Raw genomic sequence first — 13983 nt, forward strand, 5'->3', positions numbered from 1 at the left:
TTGAAAAACAGTCTGGTTTCACACTGCATAATAAAGGTTTCAATCCATGTTTTAATGGCTCAGTTTCCATGTAACATGGCAAAGTTATTTCTATGTTCTAAGGCAACGTTGATTTTATGTGGAATTATCACGTTAATGCACTTTACAAGTGCAATGTTGTTTCAGTTCTTTAGAACAGTTCTTTTGAACTTTTTCAGAACACAGTGTAATAGAACTGTTCTTTAGAACAGGTTCTTTAGAACAGTTCAATAGAATTTGGGTCCTAAAGTTCTATAGGATTTCTATAGAATATTTCTATAGAATTTCTTGAGAAATGTTCTCTAGAAATTAGTTCATAAAGTTCTATAGCATTTTTATTGAATGTTTTTATAGAAATTCTTTAGAAATGTTCTATAGAAAGTTTTGAGCAGGGTCGTCCCGGTTGAACCTCTCTCTCTCTCTTTCCCTCTTGGTAACAAAAATGAAAATAATAATCTACACCTCTTTCGTTGGTATAATCAACATAATTTAACACAACACTGACTATAATCACGTGGTACATATTTAAATTGCATTGTGCGGTAAACTAACCTTAGCAGTGTGGGGAGACAGGTTGCTTACAATGGATACCACCGCCTGACAAACCCAGCCATTGATGAATTGTTTGTAGGCTTCCAGACTTTTGTAATGCTTTAGTTGGTCCACAGTATAAGCACTTGTCGAGAAGAGGAGATAGTTGACAATGTATGGATAGTTTACCGACGCCCACAGTTGTGTGCTCAATTTGTGTTGTGCTTGATAATTTGAGATTGAGAAGAATAATTCCTACCTGAAATGATGGCTACACAGGCGTATGTGTACGTCGTTGGGCGCTATCCATCGTGTTTTATTGCCGAAATCCATCAATCTTTTCTCATCTTTTCAGCTGGTAGACTGTCTTGTCTATTGTGGCAACCAACAGCACAATGGGTCTCGGGAATTGTAAAAAATCTGCTCCGGTCCAACAACTTCCTACTGCAGAACAACTTTGTTTGACCGACAGCAATATGGTGCCATGGACAGTGACGTCACGTGCACAAGCTTTAAAATATTAACTGCGATCAGGTCAGGGAACTCTGAATCAGCTTAATATAATGTGGGGCGTTGACGCACTCTTAACTGTTAACTTAACCCTAACTTATCAAACTTAACTCTAAATGAAGACTGCATCTTTCACATCTGTTACTGAATGTGTTCTTTGTTCTTGTAAATTTTTTTGTTCTATGTTATGAATGTCGTACCAAGGTAGCACGGATGACCAGAGACAAATTCCTTGTGTGTTGTTACACATTTAGCCAATAAAGCTGATTCAGGTGGCCGGGCCTGCACTCATGGGGCTCGGCCGGGCACAGCCCGAAAGGATAACATGGGTCCCCGTTCCAATGGTCTCGCCACCTGTGAGAGGGGCCATAGGGGTCAGCTGCAATGTGATCTGGCCAGTGGTCAAAAGCGGGGACTTTGGCAATCTGATCGCCGGCTACAGAAACTAGCTCTAGGCACATGGAATTTCAACTCTTTGGCAGGGAAGGAGTCCTTCCGTGGTGCGTGAGGTCGAGAAGTTTCAACTAGATATAGTCAGACTTTCCTCTATGCACCGCTTGGGCTCTGGCACCACTCCCCTAGAGAGGGATTGGACTGTGTTCCACTCTGGAGTTGTCCACGGGGAGAGACGCCAAGCAAGTGTGGGTATACTTATTGCCCCCCAGCTCGGGGCCTGTACGTCGGGGTTTACCACGGTGGATGAAAGGGTAGCCTCCCTGCGCCTGCAGGTAGGGGGATGGGTACTGACTGTTGTCTGTGCTTATCCACCAAACAGCAGTGCAGAGTACCCACCCTTTTTGGAGTCCTGAGAAGGAGTGCTGGAGCGCGCCCCCTCTGGTGACTCCATCATTCTGCTGGGGGAGTTAAATCTCCACGTGGGCAATGACAGTGAGACCTGGAAGGGCATGATTGGGAAGAATGCTCCCCCGATCAGAACTCGAGTGGTGTTCTGTTAATGGACTTCTGTGCTCATCACGGATTGTCCATAACAAACAATGTTCAGGCATAAGGGTGTTCACATGATACCCTAGATCGCCGTTCGATGATCGAATTTGTGGTTGTGTCATCGGACCTGCGACCGCATGTCTTGGACACACGGGTGAAGAGAGGGCCGGAGCTGTTAACTGATCACCACCTGGTGGTGATTTGGCTCCGATGGTGGGTGCCAGTCCGACGTGGCAGGCCCAAACATATTGTGAGGGTCTGGTGGGAACGGCTGTCAGATTCCCCTGTCAGAAGGAATTTCAAGTCCCACCTCTGTAAGAATTTTACTCACATCCCGGAGGAGGCGGGGGAGATTGAGTCCGAATGGACGATGTTCTGGACCTCCATTGCTGAGGCGGCTGACCGGAGCTGTGGCCGTAAGGTGGTCAGTGCCTGTTATGGCGGCAACCCACAAACACGTTGGTGGACACCAACAGTAAGGGATGCTGTCAAGCTGAAGGAGTCCTATCAGGCATTTCTGGTCTGTGGGACTCCCGAGGCAGCTGATAGGTATCGGCTGGCCAAGCGGAATGCGGCTTCGGTGGTCGCTGAGGCAAAAACCTGGGCGTGGGAGGAGTTCGGTGAGGCCATGGAGAACGACTTCAGGACAGCTTTGAGGAAATTCTGGTCCACCCTCCGGCGTCTCAGGAGGGGCAAGCAGTGCACCCTCAACACTGTGTATGGTGGAGATGGGGCGCTGCTGACCTCAACTCGGGATGTTGTGAGTCGGCGGGGAGAATAATTCAAAGACCTCCTCAAGTCCACCAACACGCCTTCCCACGAGGAAGCTGAGTATGGGTGCTCTGAGGCGGGCTCTCCTATCTCTGGGGTTGAGGTCACCGAGGTTGTTAAAAAGATCCTTGGTGGCAGGGCCCCGGTTGTGGATGAGATTCGCCCGGAGTTCCTAAAGGCTCTGCATGTTGTGGGGCTGTCCTGGTTGACACACCTCTGCACTATCTTGTGAACATTGGGGACAGTGCCACTGGATTGGCAGACTGGGGTGGTGGTCCCCGTTTGCAAGAAGGGGGACCGGAGTGTGTGTTCCAACTATAAAGGGATTACACACCTCAACCTCCCTGGTAAGGTCTACTCAGGGGTACTGGAGAGTAGGGTCCATCAGGAAGTGGAGTCTCGAATTCAGGAGGAGCAATGTGGTTTTCGTCCTGGCCTTGGAACAGTGGACCAGCTCTACACCCTCAGCAGGATCCTCGAAGGTGCATGGGAGTTCGCCCAACCAGTCTATATGTGTTTTGTGGACTTGGAGAAGGTATTCAACCATGTCCCTCAGGGTGTCCTGTGGGGGGCTCTTCTTGAGTATGGGCTACCGAACCCCCTGATACGAGCTGTTCGGTCCCAGTACAACCTCAGCATCACATCACTGCTCTTTGCGGATTATGTGGTTCTGTTGGCTTCATCAAGCCGTGCTCTCCAGCTCTCATTGGAGCGATTCGCAGCGCAGTGTGAAGCGGATGGGATGAGAATCAGCACCTCCAAATCGGAGACTATGGTCCTCAGTCGGAAAATGGTGGCGTGCCCTCTCCAGGTCGAGGATGAGATCCTTCCCCAAGTGGAGGAGTTCAAGTATCTTGGGGTCTTGTTCACGAGTGAGGGAAGAATGGACCGGGAGATCGACAGACGGATCGGTGCAACGTCTGCAGTGATGCGGACTTTGTATCGGTCCATTGTGGTAAAGAGGGAGCTAAGTCGAAAGGCGAAGCTCTCAATTTACCATTTGATCCATGTTCCTACCCTCACCTATGGGCATGGGCTTTGGGTCGTGACCGAAAGAACATTGTATCTGGGATACAGGCGGCTAAAATGAGTTTCCTCCGCAGAGTGCCTGGGCTCCCCCTTAGAGATAGTGTGAGAAGCTCGGTCATCTGTGAGGGGCTCAGTGTTGAGCCGCTGCTCCTCAGCATTGAGAAGAGCCCTATGAGGTGGCTGGGGCATCTGATTAAGATGCCTCCCGGACGCCTCCCTGGTGAGGTGTTCCATGCATGTTCCACCGGAAAGAGACTCTGAGGACGACTCAGGACACGCTGGAGAGACTATGTCTCTCGGCTGGCTTGGGAACGCCTCAGGATCCTTCCGGAAGAGCTGGAAGAAGTGGCTGGGGAAAGGGAAGTCTGGGTATCCCTGCTGAAGCTACTTCCCCCACGACCCAACCCGGAAAAGCGTTAGATAATGGATGGATGGATTTTTCGTGCTCTACTGTGCAGATTTGCGAGTGTCGGCGCGTGGGCACGTATGTGCCCGTCAAATCACAGTGACTGCTACGTATACTTCTTCGAGGACCGTCATCATGTTCTTGTCTTTTTAAACTTTCATTCACAAAGAATCTTTGGGCACATCGGAGCAGGAAAAAGGCTTCTCACCGGTAAGTGTTCTTGTGTGTCTTTTTAAAGCTCCGCTCTGAGTGAATCTTTTATCGTAAAGTGGACATGAAAAAGGTTTTTCACCAGTGTGTGTTCTTGTGCGTCTTTTTAAAGCTCTGTCTTAGTGAAGCTTTTATCACAAACTGGACATGAAAAAGGTTTCTCACCAGTGTTTGTTCTTGTGTGTACTTTTAAATATCCCTCTGTGAGAATCTTTGGCCACAAACTGAACAGGAAATGGGTTTCTCACCAGTGTGTGTTCTTGTGTTTTTAAATGTCCCTTCCGAGTGAACCTTTTACCACAAATTGAGCGTGTAAAAGGCTTCTCTCCTGTGTATTTTCCGTGTTGTTTGAAATCCCTCATAGCAGCAAAAGTTTTCTCCACCGAGAACATTTCCAGCATTTGTTGGCATCGTGACATGTCCCATCACTTTCTGACTGCTCATCATAATCATCATCATGACCATCTGTTTGTGATCCTTCACATTGGTCTCCATCACTTGAGCTGTTCCTGCTTGGAGGGTCCGCCCCTTGTCTCTTCTCACTTTGACCATCTTACCTCTTCAAATGGAGACAAGTGGCTGGAACCTAGATGCTTTCCTCCTGCTTTCTTCTTTCACGTGGAGGATTTCTTCCTCCTCTTCTTTAATGTATTCAGGGTTCGTACACTTCCAGAGAATCAACATTCCATGAATTTTCCATGACTTGGCAGGTACTCAATACAGTATTCCATGACTAATATTGGATTAACTGGTTATGGCAGATAGCAATATTTCAACTATATGATCATGTGTTGCCACTTCAATAATAAGTGCCAAAGCTTAACAATGTAGTCGGTGCATCATAATGACTGTGTATTTATGGTTATTAAAAATATAAACTATAATTGCAAGTGTATAAATATTGTTGACAAGAAGCTCATTGTCTTTGCGTGTAATCAGCAGGAACATGGGCATGCTTTTACAAAGACATTTGTCACAGAACATCGGAACGGGGGTAGGACCCAAATGCCGGACTCGGACGATGCAAGGTAGTTCAAGGAGAAACGTTTATTATATGCCGAGGTCGGGGATCGAGTAGGCAGTCCGGAGCAGCAGCGGTAGTTGGGACGTCGGGCGAAGAGAGCAGGTGAGCGGGCAGGCAGGAGTCGGTACACAGGAGAACGATCAAGGCAGGCAGAAGTATCAAAGGAGTCAGGCTTACAAGGTTGGTCGGAAAACGGGCGAAGATCAGTACACACAGGTTGTCGATCAGGGAAACGAGAGTGCTGGAACGGGACATGAAGCTCAAGGAACTGGCGCCGGCCAGTCGTCATCGGGGTCATATAAATACACAGCATAATCAGGCTGCATGAGGCGCAGGTGTGCACCTCCCAATCAGAACAACCACAGACACCCGCACAGCCCGGCTGGACCGGCAGGATCATGACAGTAGCCCCCTCAAAGGCACGGCTCCCAGACGTGCCTAAACGAAACAAACAGACAATAATTAACACAGGCAGGGGTGGGCGGAAGGGGGGTCCGGAGGAGGGCACGCCCCCACCACCCCCAAACCCCAGTCTGGTGGCCACCCAGGCCACCAAACGCAAGGCGTCCGGGTGGACAGGTCAGGAGGACGACCAGGACGCCAAGCACCAGGGTCCCCACGGAGCGATTTGGGCGGACGACCTCTGTGAGGAACCAAACGACGAAGCAGGAACCAGGCCGAGGCAGGCAACTGCTCCGGACGAGAACCTCCCACGCTGTGGTTGCGAGACGACCAGAGACTGGTCGCCACCGAGGCTTGGTCAGGAGGCAGCCGTGGATTGGTCACCAACGAGGCCAGGTCCTGAAGCGGCTGGGAGCCCTCAGGAGCGACGAGGGTGATGGAGAGAAGGACCAGAGCCATGACCGCCACCATTACCATCACAGCCATCCCGAAGTCTCTCCAGCTCCGGGGTGGCTCATCAGAACTCCCCAGCTCTTGTCGCCGTCGAGACACGGGCGTGGGACGACCACGGACCGGTCGCTGCTGGTACTCCTGGACAGGAATGTGAGGCGGCTGGGGAACAGTCGCCACCTCCTGGACAGGAACGTGAGAAGGCGGAGGCAGCATCACCAACTCCACCTCCTCCTGGACGGCAACGTGAGGAGGCTGCGGTGCCATCGCCCCCTCCTGGACGGCAACGTGAGAAGGTGGCGACACCATCGCCATCCCCACCTCCTCCTGGACAGCCACGTGAAAAGGCGGCGACACCATCACCGCCACCTCCTCCTGGACAGGAACGTGAGAAGGTGGTGGCACCATCGCCACCTCCTGGACGGGAACATATGGACGTCGCCGTCGGAGCAGGAACAGGGGACGACCGCGGACCGGTCGCTGACAGAGCAAGAACGGGGGGCGACCGCGGACCGGTCGCCACTGGTACTCCAGGGCACGGACGAGAAGCGGCTGTGGAGACGTCGCCACCTCCTGGACAGCAACGTGAGGCGGCATTGGGTCGGTCCCCACTGCCACGTGAGCTTGCAGTGCAACCGTTGAAACAGCAACGTGGGCGTGGCGTGGTGGCGAATCCGTTTCCAGGGCAACGTGAACGAGAGTCGGCAGAGAGTCAATCGAAACTGACACGTGGGCGTGTCTCGGGAGCGGGTCAGTTCCCACAGCTACGTGCGCTTAGCGAGGTGGCGAGTCCGTTCCCACTGCAGCGTGCGCTTCGCGAGGGGGCGGGCAAGTACAAAATTAGCTTTTTGTGCACTGTATTGTGTAGGCTTTCATCCTCTATCAGGCTGTGCCAAGGTGGAATTTTAACATTATACACCATCTCATCCTGTACTTTCTACTTTGGCTTCAGACCAGACCTATTTTACTCAAAAAAGAGAAAATCTCTTCCAGTTTCAGCACTTTTTCTTCTATTATTCACATACCCCGACATTCATTAAACCAACAGCACTTTTTTTTTTAACTTTTACCATTATTATCGAGAGTAAACACAAGGAGCATGTTTAACAGTGTTTGTAATTATGATTGTACCCCTTTAAGAGCCGAAGGTGGGACGGAGTAATGTAAATTATCAGGAGACCATGTAGTGATGTTAAAAGTACAGGTACACCACATCACTTGGGGTATTTGGGTGTTTGTTTGCATTTGCCACGCAGACATGGGTTGAACGATTTCATCCCAGCAATATTTCCATTATAAAAATATGACAACATACCTTCTTCAGAATAACCTACTGGAGCAGTTTTCTCCCGCCAACGAGCCCGGCCTCTGCTTGTTCTGAAACCTTTTGTGCTGGCTCTTGAGCCTGAATCTTGGCAGAGCAATGAGGATTACAAGTTGCATGTTTGCCATGGAGGTTTGCACGTCCCCTGATGCATGTGATGGTTGTCTAATGTGAACCATTTTCAAATTATTTTCTATGGGGCTGCACATTCAGCAGACCGAGAAGTATCAAGCCGATTTGTTGGCCGAATCTCGCTCTTCCAAATTCGTCCTTTTGGCTCTGCTACATTTGAACTTAAGAGGATTCCACATTTGAAATGACTATTCAGCATATGGACTCTGGCTAGTCCATATTTGAAGTTTTGGCTATAGGACCGTTGAACTTTAATAATAGCACATTTCAAGTTCGCTTACTCCAGGTGCAGCAGTCTCCTGGCCACATGCTCTGCCTCGTGATCTCGCACGTGCTCGGCTTGCCATTTTCTACTAGATGCTTTATTTTCAGTGTATAAATATGTAAAGTAAACACACACCAGACCAAATCTAAGTGCATTCAAATTACAACTATGCCAATATTGTTCTATGCATTTGTTTTGCAGTAGGCCGAACTTGCGCATTTTACATTCAAACATGACAGCTGCTATTCTAGTTGGCTAGCCTGAAGACCAGGCCACATTTCCCCCCATTTGCATTCACTGATAATGAGTCCAATTATTTTTCGAAGCTGACACCCTATTTTCAATTATAGCAGCAATATCATCCGCTTATACTCGAAGTTATGTTACAATACAAACATTTTAATTTGCCAACTTACCCAATAAGAACGAAGTTTATGGATGATGAACGAGCTAAGCTGCCTGCTCACAAAGTTGCCCTTTCGTCGACTGACGCGATTCCGAAGTTTTCACCAGCAAAATCATTCTGCGTTCAAAACACAAAACAGTACACCATAGTCTAAATACAGTATTACACATAATAGGCTGCAGTTCAACAAATTAAATGACATTTTTTGCAAATAAAAAAGCTTCTATTCTGAATTTTAAAAACTCAAATGTTTATTTGAAATCCTACAACATTATAGACTGTTTTCAACTGTCGTCACACACCTTAAGGTTTAGAACGCGGTCGCCATTTTGGTTTGGTGAATTTGCATAAACAAACCATAACCCAGCAGGAATCATTTCAGAAAGGTGTATGAATGGGGGCACATTGTTGTGTTATCGGTTGCTCAAACGAAATTGGGCTTTGTAAAGCGTCTTTCTTTCGACTGCCATCTGTGATCAAGAACCAGTGCGAGATAAAGGAGCAGTTATAAACCAAACGGTGACAACTGTGGCTGCCTCGTATTAGCAGAGCCGATTGAGCAGCCAAGTCATTCCCTTATGTCAGAATTTGCTGTGAACATTTTGTTTTTGGTAAGTATTGGATTTTAGAATTTCACACCTACTTAGAAAGAACTAAGTTCTGTGAAGGAGTATTCTTTAGGGCCAAGGGCACACATAATACTCGAATGCAATGCATGTCTCTAAAATCTGTATTTTCTTTTATTATAATGACTTTGCAAAAACAAGTTACCGCACCGCTAGCTGTTTCATGAGTTGAGTTAAAAATGTAGGCGTGGAAGCGAAGAAAAAGGTGCAGGCTCCACTTGAGACTCGTCCCGGTCGAACCTCTCTCTCGGGAACAAAAATGAAAATAATAATGTACACCTCTTTCGTTGGTATGATCAACATAGTTTAACACAACGCTGACTGTAATCACGCGGTACACTAACCTTAGCAGTGTGGAGACACAGGTTGCTTACAATGGATACTGCCACATGATGAACCCACCCATTGATGAATTGGTTGTAGGTCTCCAGACATTTGTAATTCTTTGATGGTCCATGGTCTAAGCGCTTGTCGAGAAGAGAGTTAGTTGATGATGTCTGGATAGGTTACCGACGCCCACATTTGTGTGCTCCATTTGTGGTTCTCCAAGGCATATGGGTCGATATTGTCGATCAAAGCACACTTCTTGTCGTAACGGTTTGTTGAAACATCATCGATTGAGGCCCGATAACTTTCCAAAGCGTTTTTAGCCATCATGCGTCACTTTTCACAGCCATACGAACATTTGTGTAACTCCTGTCTGTATGCAAAAGCCGTAGAGTGAACAGCATGTCAGTAGAGTGAACCCATCCCACACGTGTAGGTGCCCAGTCACGTGGTCGAAAACAGTCTATTATCGAATTATTGGGAACTATTTTTTGTCGCACATTAACCTGCCTAACTCGGGGGAAATTTTAAAACTGCAGTTTGTATTCTAACTCTTTGGTGGCAGCAAAGCCAGGCTGTCAACAGCATCGTCTCGGTGAAATCCACTTTAGACAAGCTCCCTGAACACACAGAGGACCGCCGTGAGGAACATCAGAAATGTTCACTGTGGCCACACACAGATATCACACCTCGGCTCATAGAAAGTTTCATGGCTTATTAAAAGAATCAAATTACAACAGTAATTTCCATTAGTTTACTTTTAATGTAAGTAATTTGGGACACATAAAATGAAAAAGACAAAACACATTGAAGATTCTTCGTGAAACTTGTAGTATATTATGTGTGAGGGTCCTTCTTTGGCTTCAGTCAGCGAGGTCCAGTTTTGGCCTGGGTGAGTGTTTTGCCTTCAAAGAAAAGGCATAACATTTTGCTCACATTAAAACTTTCACATTTTCCACAATGGCATGTGCTGTAGCTAGTGATAGTGTCTTTTACTCTTTTTCTACTACCCATAAATTATCGAGTCATGATAGAATTTAATGATTAAAATCCATAAATAAAACATCTTAATAAATGTCACTTGAATATGTACAAATCTGAAATGTATCTTGTTTTTTTACGTCTGTCCTTCTCACTTTTCCAATGGTTGTACACTTTGTCCAGGTTGATGGCTCCGTCCGTCTGCTTCTTGCATTGACATGCTCATCAGTCGGTCCAAATGTGTCACTTCAAGACGATTTCTGGATGCTGTTTTGATATGATTCATCAAACTAAATCCTCTTTCACAATCTGCACTGGAAGCTTGAAATGTAGCACAAATGTCCACAAGCTTCTCACATTTAAGGGCTGCAGTCACCATTTCTGAGAATGTGCTAATTGTCCCCTGTTTAAGTTTTTGCTTCATTATGTACTTGAAGTCAGCATATTGACTGTTAATGGCCTTCATAAACTGTGGGTGGTGGAGAATGGCCTCATACCTTTTTGCCAGTGTAGCAATGTGTGCTGATCCATAGTCAAAACTAATGTCTGAGCTCAATGCTTCAATGTAAAATGCAGACCACTCCTTTGATTAATGCTCTGGAAAATGAGCACCCATGTGGTCACAGAGCTTACTAATAAAAAAAAAAAAAATTATCTCATCAGTATTTCTGTCATCAGCTGATGAGGTCCCCATTGCCTCTTTGACATGGTCCGCTCCATTGCACATCCTTCTCCTTGAAGTATTGAGAACGTAACTTCTCAATCTTTGCTCTAGCAAAGGAGTGTCTTTCCATCACAGTCAGGTTGCGTCTTTATAAAGTGAGGCAAAGTTGAACTTTGGATCACTCAGCTTTTTGTAGCAGAACTTTGCCATTGGATGTCTGTTATCAGTGAATTGTCTTTTGCAGTATTCTTCAAGCACCGTATAGTTTTACAGAACAGCATTCACAGCTTGGTGTCGTGACAGCCATCACACTTCATTCAGAGGCCTGCATGACAGTGTATCTTCATCAAGAATCTTTGCTAAGGCCTCCAATTTGCCCTTCCTCAGAGTGGACAGAGAGAAAGTGGAATATACAGTTCTAAGAAGAGTTTCCACATCTCCCATGAAAGGCACATCTTTCCAGGCATTATCAATGTCCAAGTCTTCTCTATGGGCCACACAATGTTGTTCAGTTAGGTGTGGTATTTGGTACTTCAACAAAGCTGCAACTCCGTTGTGTTTTCCTAGCATTACTGAGGCACCATCAAAGGTCAGCATTACCATTCTCTGCGTGTCCAAGCCAATGTTTGGAGTAAAACTGAGTTATTGCCTGCACAATATCATGAGTCGTGGATGCTGTCAGCTATATGATGCCACCAAACACAGTTTTATAGCTGACATCTTTTCCTTCCTTAAATTTAATATATATGACTAGCATTTTACGTTGTTATGTCTGTGGTCTCATCTACTATCAGGGTGTGCCAGGGTGCATTTTTAACTTTATACATAGTCTCATTCTGCAATATCTCATGGATGGAATTCACGGCCAAGAGGGGCGTGGCCACTGCCCTGACCAGTGACCCCTGTCACCGCTCTCAGCTGTTTAACAATGGGACTGTAATTAGATGACGTATTTAAGTTGGAGTTTTGTCACTGGCATTTGACAGCTTGTTGCTTAATGTCTCGTTCCCACACTCTCGCAATCCCGTTCCTGATCTCCCATGTACCGATCCCTGCTTGCCCGGTGACCTGCCTCCTTCTACGCCTGACGTCCTGGTTACCACAGCTCCCATTGACTGTCTGCCTGATCCCCGACCTTGGAACGAATAAACACTTTTCCTGAAACGCCTCTGCGCCTCCAGAATCCTGGATTTGGGTCCTCCCCTTCACCAATGGGTCATGTCACAACAATCTGGCCATTACAGGACCGAGCAGGAACGACTCGGCCTCCTGACCTGCCCAGCTGGACGCCTCACTTTTGGTGTCCTGGACGGCAACCATACAGACTGGGGACATGTTGGCTTGTGTGTGTGTTTCTTTTGTTTAGGCACATCTAGGATCCGCGCCTTAAAGGAGGGGTTCTGTCATGAGCCAGGCTGGACCACGGCCAAGAGGGGCGTGGCCACTGCCCTGACCAGTGACACCTGTCACCGCTCTCAGCTGTTTGACATTGGGACTATAATTAAATGATGTATTTAAGTTGGAGTTTTGTCACTGGCATTTGCCAGATCGTTGCTAAATGTCTCATTCCCGCACTCTCGCAATCCTGTTCCTGATCTCCCATGTACCGATCCCTGCTTCAATTGACCCCTCCGTAGAAATTGTGTCATCCGCGTCGCTGAGCAATCAGAGGCCAGAGATCTGCACAAACCACGCCCCTTTTTTGCACCCGCCGTTCCCTCAGACAACGTTGCATGGTCCAGTATAGCTTTTGTTAGCGTTTTATCGGGTATTTGGGTTCTCTAACAATAGATATCTTTAAGAGGTGTAGTCACGGACTTTATAATCGTGACGACAGGTATCGTGAAAGGCTAGTTGGTGGAGTTCAATTCGTACCCTTTCCAAAACCGAAGACCCAGTACGAAAAATGTCTTCGATGGAGCAAACTTTGTGGAAGACCGCATCATCAACTGAATCCATCTAAAATCAACCGGAACAAAAGACCGAGTACGAAAAATGTCTTCGATGGATCAAACTTTGTGGACGATCGTATGATCAACTGAATCCATCTAAAATCAACCGGAACAGATATGTTTGCACAAAGGTAAGCCCTATATTTGATTTTCAATACTATGTCTCATATAAATGAATTAGCAGTTCTTCGCTTGCATAACATAGCTACGTGTGAATGATTGACACACTTGATCTGTGTTGAGCGATATTTTGCGATGATCTGACTGCATAAACATGTCTCTGTTCGGCGCTCCCGAGCTAAGCTAAACCGGACTTTGTTTGCCACGAAGGTATGCCCTATATTTGATTTTCAATACATGTCTCATACAAATGAATTAGCAGTTCTTGGCTTGCATAACATAGCTACGTGTGAATGATTGACACACTTGATCTGTGTTGAGCGATACTTTGCGATGATCTGACTGCACAAACGTGTCTCTTTGTTGGCGGTGAGCTAAGCTAAACCGGACTAGCAGTCCTAAAAGCCTTTGATGTGCACCGAGACACCAAGACTGAAGGAAGGATGTTTGAGGACACTAAAGTAGTGAGTCGTACTCGGTCGGAACTTACGTAGGTTCGGCACTAATTCAAGAATAATTATTGAGGGGAGCGCGTGACGTTACACAAAGAAAACGAGAGAAAGAACTCGTAAATCAAGCCTCGCCTTCTTTTCCTTCATACGGCGGTTCACAAATGGCTATACAGATACACATACAGATTCTGCACACAAGTGTGATAGGTAACACGAAAATAGGAAACTGTCAATGACGAATTCCTCTTTGGATTATAATATATTGTACTATGTGGCTTCTCGGTCTTCCTCTGACTCCGGAAAGATCTCGCGCTAATATCAATGGTTTCTCCGTCGATATGCATGTAAATACCATTGAAATACCCCTCGCTGAAATACTTGAAGTCCTGCTGTCTGCTTTTCAATGATATTTCACTGTTAGCTAAGAATGCGAGTGAG

This window comes from Syngnathoides biaculeatus, chromosome 20 (assembly GCF_019802595.1).
Source record: "Syngnathoides biaculeatus isolate LvHL_M chromosome 20, ASM1980259v1, whole genome shotgun sequence".
Taxonomy (NCBI): domain Eukaryota; kingdom Metazoa; phylum Chordata; class Actinopteri; order Syngnathiformes; family Syngnathidae; genus Syngnathoides; species Syngnathoides biaculeatus.